This window comes from Nematolebias whitei, chromosome 23 (assembly GCF_014905685.2).
Source record: "Nematolebias whitei isolate Nwh7 chromosome 23, NemWhi1, whole genome shotgun sequence".
NCBI classification, from domain to species: domain Eukaryota; kingdom Metazoa; phylum Chordata; class Actinopteri; order Cyprinodontiformes; family Rivulidae; genus Nematolebias; species Nematolebias whitei.
This window is the reverse complement of record NC_056520.1, coordinates 9,192,611-9,200,987: the sequence shown is the minus strand read 5'-3', so window position 1 is coordinate 9,200,987 and position 8,377 is coordinate 9,192,611.

Below are 8,377 nucleotides of genomic sequence, written 5' to 3'. Positions count from 1 at the left end.
TATATATATATATATATATATATATATATACATACAGTAGTCCCTCGTTTATCGTGGTTTAACTTTCGTGGACTCACTCTTTCGTGTGTTTTCAACGTAAGATTGTACACGACACACGATTGGCTGATCGATGGAAGGCGACCAACCAGAATATTGTGCTGTTGGGTAGACTGGCCATCGGAAGCAATGGAACATTTCCCGGTGGCCTGGCCCGCTCAGTGATCACCAAGGGTTCCCCTCCTTTCTCGTTCTCATGCTGTCTGTCACAGCAGAGCAGAGACACACAACAGGCGGGCACGCAACCTGTTGTGTGTCTCTGCTCTGCTGTGACAGACAGCCTCTGAAAAAGAAAGGAGGGGTGGGGGATCTGTCCTGAGTGAGCCACACAAGCAACATGGATTGATTATTTTAAATAATGAAGCGTGGCCCGAACCAAGCCTTTAGTCCCCCTTGGTGATCACTGAGCGGGTCAGGCCACCGGGAAATGTCCCGGTGCTCCCGATGGCCAGTCCGTCCCAGCAATTGGCTCAGTAACCGTAGCACCAGTCTGTCTGCTCTCTTTTGCTGTGCTCTTTTAGAGAGTTTAGAACATTGTTAAGAACATTGCAAGAGTGTGGGAAGGGTTCATAAAGCCTTAAAATATATATAAATACTAAAATACATATAACGTTGCCTACTTCGCGGATTTTCACCTACTGCGAGGGTGACTGGAACGTAACCCTGTGATAAGTAAGGGACTACTGTATGTGTGTGTGTGTGTGTATGTATATAAAAAGGCCACCCCAATTATTTTTAAGAAACTCTGCTTTCTAGTTTTTGTATTGATTAAAAGTGTAGTTTCCTCTAATGATTGAGGTGGCCATAGAAAAGTCTGTGGCAGTCCAATCATTTGAGGAAACCATTCTTTCAACTGTTTGTTTTGCTTAATGTATGGTGACCAAGGCCACCACTGGCCACCCCCTGGCTCCACCACTGTGCCTTGTGGTGGGTAAAATTGCTCCCTCCACTCACCAAGATCTGTCACACAGTGCCGTCTCAAACAAGTAAAAAAACTACCTCTGTTCTTCTCCAAAGTGTAACTCCTATACCACTTGAACATCTTACATAAAAACATTAAGGCTTACTTGCATTCTCTGTTCAAATCCAGTTCAGAAAAACGGTCATCTTGAAAAGTTAAGCATTCACTTTTCAAATCCCTCAGTGACAGAGGACATCGGTGTAGCACTTGTTGAAGCGGTCTTGTGTTTTTTTTTATTTTTTAGGCAAAATATATTGTCATCTTGGCCTTTTGTTCTTAAAACAGATCAAACTGAGGTCTAAAAAAACGTCTATCTCAATAAAAATATCTTGGTTGTTTTCACAAAAAAGGTTAAAATCCAGTTTAAGACCTGACTTGAGGTCAGTTTCAAGAGCTCTTCTCCGGTGTCGTGTTGGTTTACATTTTTTAAGACACGGATTTGAGAGTTTCAGAAGAAAGCCGGCGGCAAAAGATGAAAGTTCCCGCGGAAACAAAAGCCAAGTCTGAAAGAGGAAGACGATGAAAAGGAATGAGAGAAAGAGGAGGATGGGAGAAGGCCTGGTGCCAACATTCATGTGGACATCTGAAGAACCTCTCTGCCCACGAGCCCATTGTTGAACAAACTGTCTCACCATTCACAGTCATTTATTTAATCTTTATCAGGTTATACAAATAAATCAGATTACACTGACACTGCACCTAAAGTACGCCTATGTAGAGTTAAATTTATCTTTTTACAGCTAGTTCGTCTTCAAATATAGAACTTCCTGTCAAAGTAAAATCAAACTAATTCAAGTCAACTATTTGTTTTAGCGGATTAGATCAGTTTCTCTCACCTTGTATCCAGTGTGTCAAGATATCTGGCATGAAATATCCCACATGCTCCTTTCCTAAATTTGACAGAAAAATAAAAGTCTTAATCAGAACTTGTATTTCTGCTGCAATGGACCTGAATGAAAATGACTGGACCAAACCTGCAGCTCCTGTCCTGCTTAAAGATACCCCCCTACATGAGGGAAGCCTGATGGGTTTAATAAAATGACTTCCTGTGAGGAGTTTCAAAATAAAACAGGTAAGTGTTGCATTTATGGAGGAAGGGAGAACACAAACGGATTTAACATTTTTATTTTAGCAGCTAAATGAAGCAGAACAAGATGGGAAATCTACATTTTCTATAAAGTATATATAGTTTTGTGTATGTGTTCTGCTTGTAGTCAAGTTTTAGACACAAATATTTGTGCTTTTGTTTCTGCTATCAGTGTTGGACCAGGTCTTTCACCCATACTGAAGAAAGTTGAACGACTTTTTTACCCGCAAAACCAAAAGGACCCAGAACTCTACTTTGAGTTCTGCCAAAACGAAGGAGATCCCATTAAAATGCTCTAGCAGGATTAACTGTTAGTTCCATTTGTATCTAAGTAGACATTTCCAAGTCTCATGTTGGGAAAATAATTGGAACCACGACCCAAAACCAGAAATTCCGACTGGGAAAGTTGAAAATTTCTGAACAGCACCTAAAACATCTAAATTCAATATGGCGGCCTTACACATGTAAAGTGGTAAAGGCTGATTTCAGATTACCTTTCAAGGCCAGTTATGAATTCTGTGTTCATTTGCAGGAGTAGCATCTAGCAGTAGCACATCTGACATACCCCAGGGCTTAATTTGAACCAGATCCTACCGGAACAGGATCTGGGAACGCTCTTATTTCGACAGGGTGCGTTCCAGTAACTGTTTGCTTGAATCTGGTAACTCTCAGGCTTACTATTAATAAAGTTGTGTACAAATATGACTGCCTTGAACGAATAAAACTTATATTGGATATGTAAACTGAAAATGATTACATAAACACTAATTTTAAACACAACAGCTACTTCCGAGCATACGAGCTGCCCCTTCAAGTAGCATTTCCGTGTCTACTCTTAAAAAAAATTCTGCTCCTAAAAGAGTGGTGGTGAGTGCCGAGCTAACCAGGCAGTCATATATGGTGACTTCCATAGTTGTATGCGGGCGGGAGCCCACAGGCAGCCGCCATGAACAGATGGAGGAAGCGTCTAGAGGTTTCACATGTGGAGTCAGACAACAACGAGCACAGAAGGTGTCGGGCTCGGAACCGTCACGTAACGGGGAGTGTGTAGAATGCTTTACAGAGGCGGTGTGTTTACAAATGTAGGTAAATGTAGATGTTTAACAACCTGTTAAACTACACCAAAATGCAGGAAATCGCATCTACTTCATTAAAAATTTTCTAGGGGATGACCCCCAGACTTCGCTATTTGCTCCTCTGGCATTGATCAGTTTACAAATTAAGCCCTGACGTACCCTGTCTAAACCACAGGCATGTATTAAATTACTACATTTTACACAAAACCCCGAAAGTTGAAACCAGAGCCAATACAGCAGCCATGGTTCCATTGCAATTTCCGCCCCTCCATGGAAACAAAATTAACTTAAGTTTTAATAAATAAATAAAAAAGCATGAAATAACTGATTACCACTAAAAATTTTAAATAAATAATAGAACCTATATGCTTAAAACATTATGTGTGAATGAGTAGATGGGTCTTACACCCCCACATCACTAATGAATTTTCACTGGTTCCAACAGCATTGCTAGTAAGATGATAATTATTGCATTTGTACAATATATTTGTCCTCTGTTCAATCAAAGTTCCTAAAAATCCCATAGTGTACAATAATTTAACTGCTTTAATAACTAACTCATTTATAGCCAGACACCTATATACCATTGACTGTTATGCTGATGACCTACTGATTTATTTTGCCATGAAGCCTAGTGGTAGCAACTTTTAAACGTCCTTTTTTTATTTTATTGGTGACATTAAACAGTGGCTTAACGAAGCCTTTTTGTTTTTAAATGAAAACATGACAAAGTGTTATTTTTGGTGACAATGCTCCTTGTGACCTTGGTACATCCAAGTTTAGACCCACAGTTACAAAACTTGGGACTGACTTTTGACGATAAACAAACAGCCTCTATAGCCAAAGTCCAGCCTTTTTAATCATGACCTGGGAAAGACCATTCATGATTTTAGCAGCTCAAGGCTTGACTACTGTATGTGGGAGTTCCTGTTTCACTTCTGTCCTGAGGCCACTAGATGGCGCCAAACTACCACACCTGCGAACAATCTCCTTGAAGAGGCGCCAGCGTATAACAGGCTTCTGGTGACTTCTATTTGACGCTGGAGCATTACCTGCCAATGGTTTGTGCTTCTAGACATTGAATGTCTTATTGACCTGTTACCTGTGTCTTTTGCTGTTTCTGTACCTCGTGAGACTTACCTGTTCCTGGACTCTTCTGAAACTCTGGAAACCTCCTCGTTGTCTCCTCAGCAGTTTTCCTCACCTTCCAACCACATGCCGACCAGAGACTACATTCCTCTCTGAACGACTCCTTGTTAGTACAGGATCATTGGAACCAATCATCCTCAGCCAACCATTCTCCGACCAGTAAGAACCTGAGACAATCTGATTAATCCATTCCTGCAGTACTTCAGATCTGACCCATCTCCTTGGTCCTCGGGGTTCCTGGCATTACCTGCGCCATTATTCGCCTTCGTGTCTTGGAGTTGTTCATTTTCAGTCCTTTCACTCTGGGTATTCAGTTCTCATGACACTGTAATGCTCTTTATATTGGAGTCTCCCAATCCTTCGTCGGCCATCTTCAGCTCATCTAAAAACTGGTCACTTTTAAAGCGCTTAACAGTCTTGCCTCTTTTTATTTAGCTAGTAGCTTTTCACGAGTTTGAGAGGACCTTAAGGTCAGCTAATACATCTTTACTACACGTCCCAAGGTCCAAATACAAACATTGGGATGACCAGGCATTTATCGGTCGCTACTCCCAGACTGTGGAATCACCCTCGTCATGACTTACAGTATGTTCCATCACTGATCTGGGACTTTTAAAATCTAATCGTAACACCTTTTTAATCAGGAAGGCTTTTACTACCTAGTGGCATTTTTTGTTTTTTTAGCGTTGATTTTAACTTTTGCACTGTGAAGCACTTCAATCACTTTTTCTTGATGTAAAGGCCTCTATAAATAAAAGTTGATTGAATGATTAGCTCATTACAAACACGGTTAGCATACGATGTGCATCACGCTAGCTTCTTTATTCTATGCTGTTCAGGGCTCATTTGCACTCCACACCAGAGGAGGCGCTGTTGGGCAGAAGGCCATCATAGCCTATGCTGACAAAATGAGTCAAAATGAGGAATTTTTATTTTCAAATTCTGTATATCAAAAGCTTAATAATTGTACAGTTTTTTTATTTATGTCATCACCTGACAACAAGCTAGTTTTGTTTACGAGAGTACCGGAACAGGAAAACTCGATCTTTATTAGTCTGGAGTGATGTCATTGAAAGTTCATGCCCAGGGGAATCCCCTAGCTTTATAATGATGCCAAAGATTATACGAAGGGATTTACCGGCATCCAACAGAGAAGAAAATGGTCAATTTGAAAGGAAATGGCACAGATACACAGCCTGAAGGACAGAGGGTTCCAAGAACAAAGTTGCATTGTGGTGTGAAGGTGTGTGTGTGGCTGTAACTGGACACAGGTAGAAAATGGAAACGACTCGTTCGATCCAAAGCGATCTTTGGCAGCAGTCGGGCTGCGGGACAGAACAGCTCTGTGTGCCGTTAAAGACCAGGACAGATGAGTCGCTCTCATTGTTAGCTGGAGTGTGGGAGCAAGAGCAACTTCCTCGGTTTGCAATAAAAACTAAACCGAAGTTTCGGCTCCCACGTTGAGTCAGGAATACAATCGTCTTCTCTTGAGAAATGGCCGCAGTTTTGGCCAAATTTTGTGTAATGTCATGCAGTACTGCAAGGTGCGAGTTTTTAGCATCTAAAGTATATTTAGCAACTGATTCTCAGCTACTACCACACCAAACTTTAGCTCATTATCTGTAAAAATGACTGATTTATAGCCATTGTTGTGTTGGGTAAGGTTCAACAGGAAAGTGGCGTTGTTGATTCTGATGTACGCTTTGAGGAAACGGTTCCTCTTTCCCCTGATGCATATCGTGAATGAGTATCTGTGTCAGGGTCCGACTCAAAGAGCTTCTGTTTGATTTATGGGTCAGAACCGAGCCGAAACAGATGGGAGGGCCTGGTCTATGATGGGGTGATGGGGGGGGGGAGACAAAAAATAGAGCTAATTGTGTGAAGGCTGAATTTACAACAGTGTTTTCCTGTTGATGTTTTCCTTTGTACAGATTTTGAACTTCAGCATAATTTCAGCTGTTTCAGCTGTTCAAGTATCAAAACGTTCAGAACTTTTGGGTTTTGTAACTTTATTTTTGTATTTTTCCTCATTAAAAAATGCATTAAGGTCATTAAAAAAAATCTTAAACCAAGTTATGCTTTTTGAAATTTTCAGCACATGTGCTTCGTTTTTGTAGTCACCATTCAGCTACTGTTTTGCTAGTTATATTTATTCAGCCACTATTCTGCTAAATTTTGCTTTAAGACGTTCTTTTCCTGGTTTTAGCTTTTAGTTATGATTTTGTTAGATTTAGCTTTTTGCCACAGTTTTGTTCATTTTAGCTTTGGCTACTGGTTTGCTAGCCGTAGCTTTTAGCTTCTGTTTTTCTAAGTACAGCTTACAGTAACTGTTTTGATGATTTTAGCTTTTAGACATTATTGGCCAATGTTTATTCTGTCTTAGCTGCTAGATTTGCTAATTTTGTCATTTTCTAACTGGTTTGCTAGTTTTTCAGTTTAGATAATGTTTAGCTACTGATTTATCTTCTTTTTTTTTAGCTATTGTTTCACTAATTGTAATTTTAGTGACAGTTTTGTTAAATATAGCTTTGTGGAACTGTTGGTTTTAGCTTTTATTCATTCCTTCAACCTTTATTTCTACAGGTAAATCCCATTGAGCCTCGAGGACTCATTTACAAAAGAGACCTGATTAATTTAGCTACCATTTTACTAGTTTAAAGTTTAGCTACTGTTTTGCTAATTAGAGCTTATAGTGACTGTTTTGGTTTTAGCTTTTGAATAAAAGATCTTAACTTATTTTTTGCTAATTATCGTTTTTAAAGATTATTTTACTAAATAGAGCTTTTTGCTGGTTTTAGCCTTTTGCTACTATTTTAGTTTTTACCTACCTTTTTCCAGGTTTAGCTACAAACATAGTTTTGCTCATCAGTTGTTTTGCTAGTTTCAACAATTGTTAAGCCAAATCTTTGAGTGGCCGGTTTTAGCATTTAGCCATCCTTTAGCTACTGTTTAGCTCATTTTGCTCATTGGCTATTATTTAGCTAGTTTTAGCTTTTAGCTACTGTTTTGCTCATTTTGCTCATCAGCTATTGTTTTGATGGTTTTAGAAATTGCTTACCCAAATGGGCCCACTGTATATCTTTGAGTGTCTGGTTTTAGCACTTGGCCATTATTTTGCAAGTTTTAACTTTTAGCTACTCTTTTTCCTCCTTTTGGCTTCTAAATGTTGTTTATAGCTTCTATGCTGTTACGCTGCTTTTATATTTTAGCTTCTCTTTTCTAATTTTAATGTTTAGCTGCTGTTCTGCTGGTTTTCAGTTTTTGTTCGGCTCAGATTAGCTTTTGTTCTGGTCCTTTTGTTTTAAACATTTCAGTTTCAGCTTCTTGGACAAATGTGGGCGAAGTTTTTGTTCCTCAGCGCTGCAACTGCTCGCTGTTGGAGTGGTTCTTGATCAGTGCGGAGAACAGAGGAGAACTCTGTCAGGGAGTTGTCACTCCTGGACCCACACTGTGACCAGCGAGGGGGAGCAGCATGTGACCCCAGGTCTGTAGGAGAACTTGGCTGATCCCAGACCAGGCACTTTGGTGAAGCCTGTAGCTAAAACAGGGGAGTCCAAAGTGTGGCCCGAGGGCCTTTTGCTGCCCTTGGTGTGATTTTATGCGGCCCACGACTGCAAATTTTAAAATGTTATAATTTTGACCCACAGACTTAAGAGCTTGATGCAGATCGACCTGTTTTTAGATTTAATGGTGATACTTTTTAAATATAATTTTTAGATTTAACAGCAAAACAGTTTACATAATCTTCTTAAAATGAGCGATATTAAGCACAATACAAATATTTGGCTATAATTATAATAATATTATAATAACTATAATGGTCCAAACGGGTGTTTGAAGCTCTTCTTCCTTTTTTTATAGAATTTTACTTATTTTAGGCTTTTGAATATGAAAATAAACTAGAAAGTTCCCGAAGAAACTTTGACGGGGACTGCCTATTTATTATTAAATTATTATTAATAATAAATATAAACTGTAATAGTTAATAATATTAATAATTAATACTACCTAGTAATTATTAGTATTAATAATAATATTATATAATTA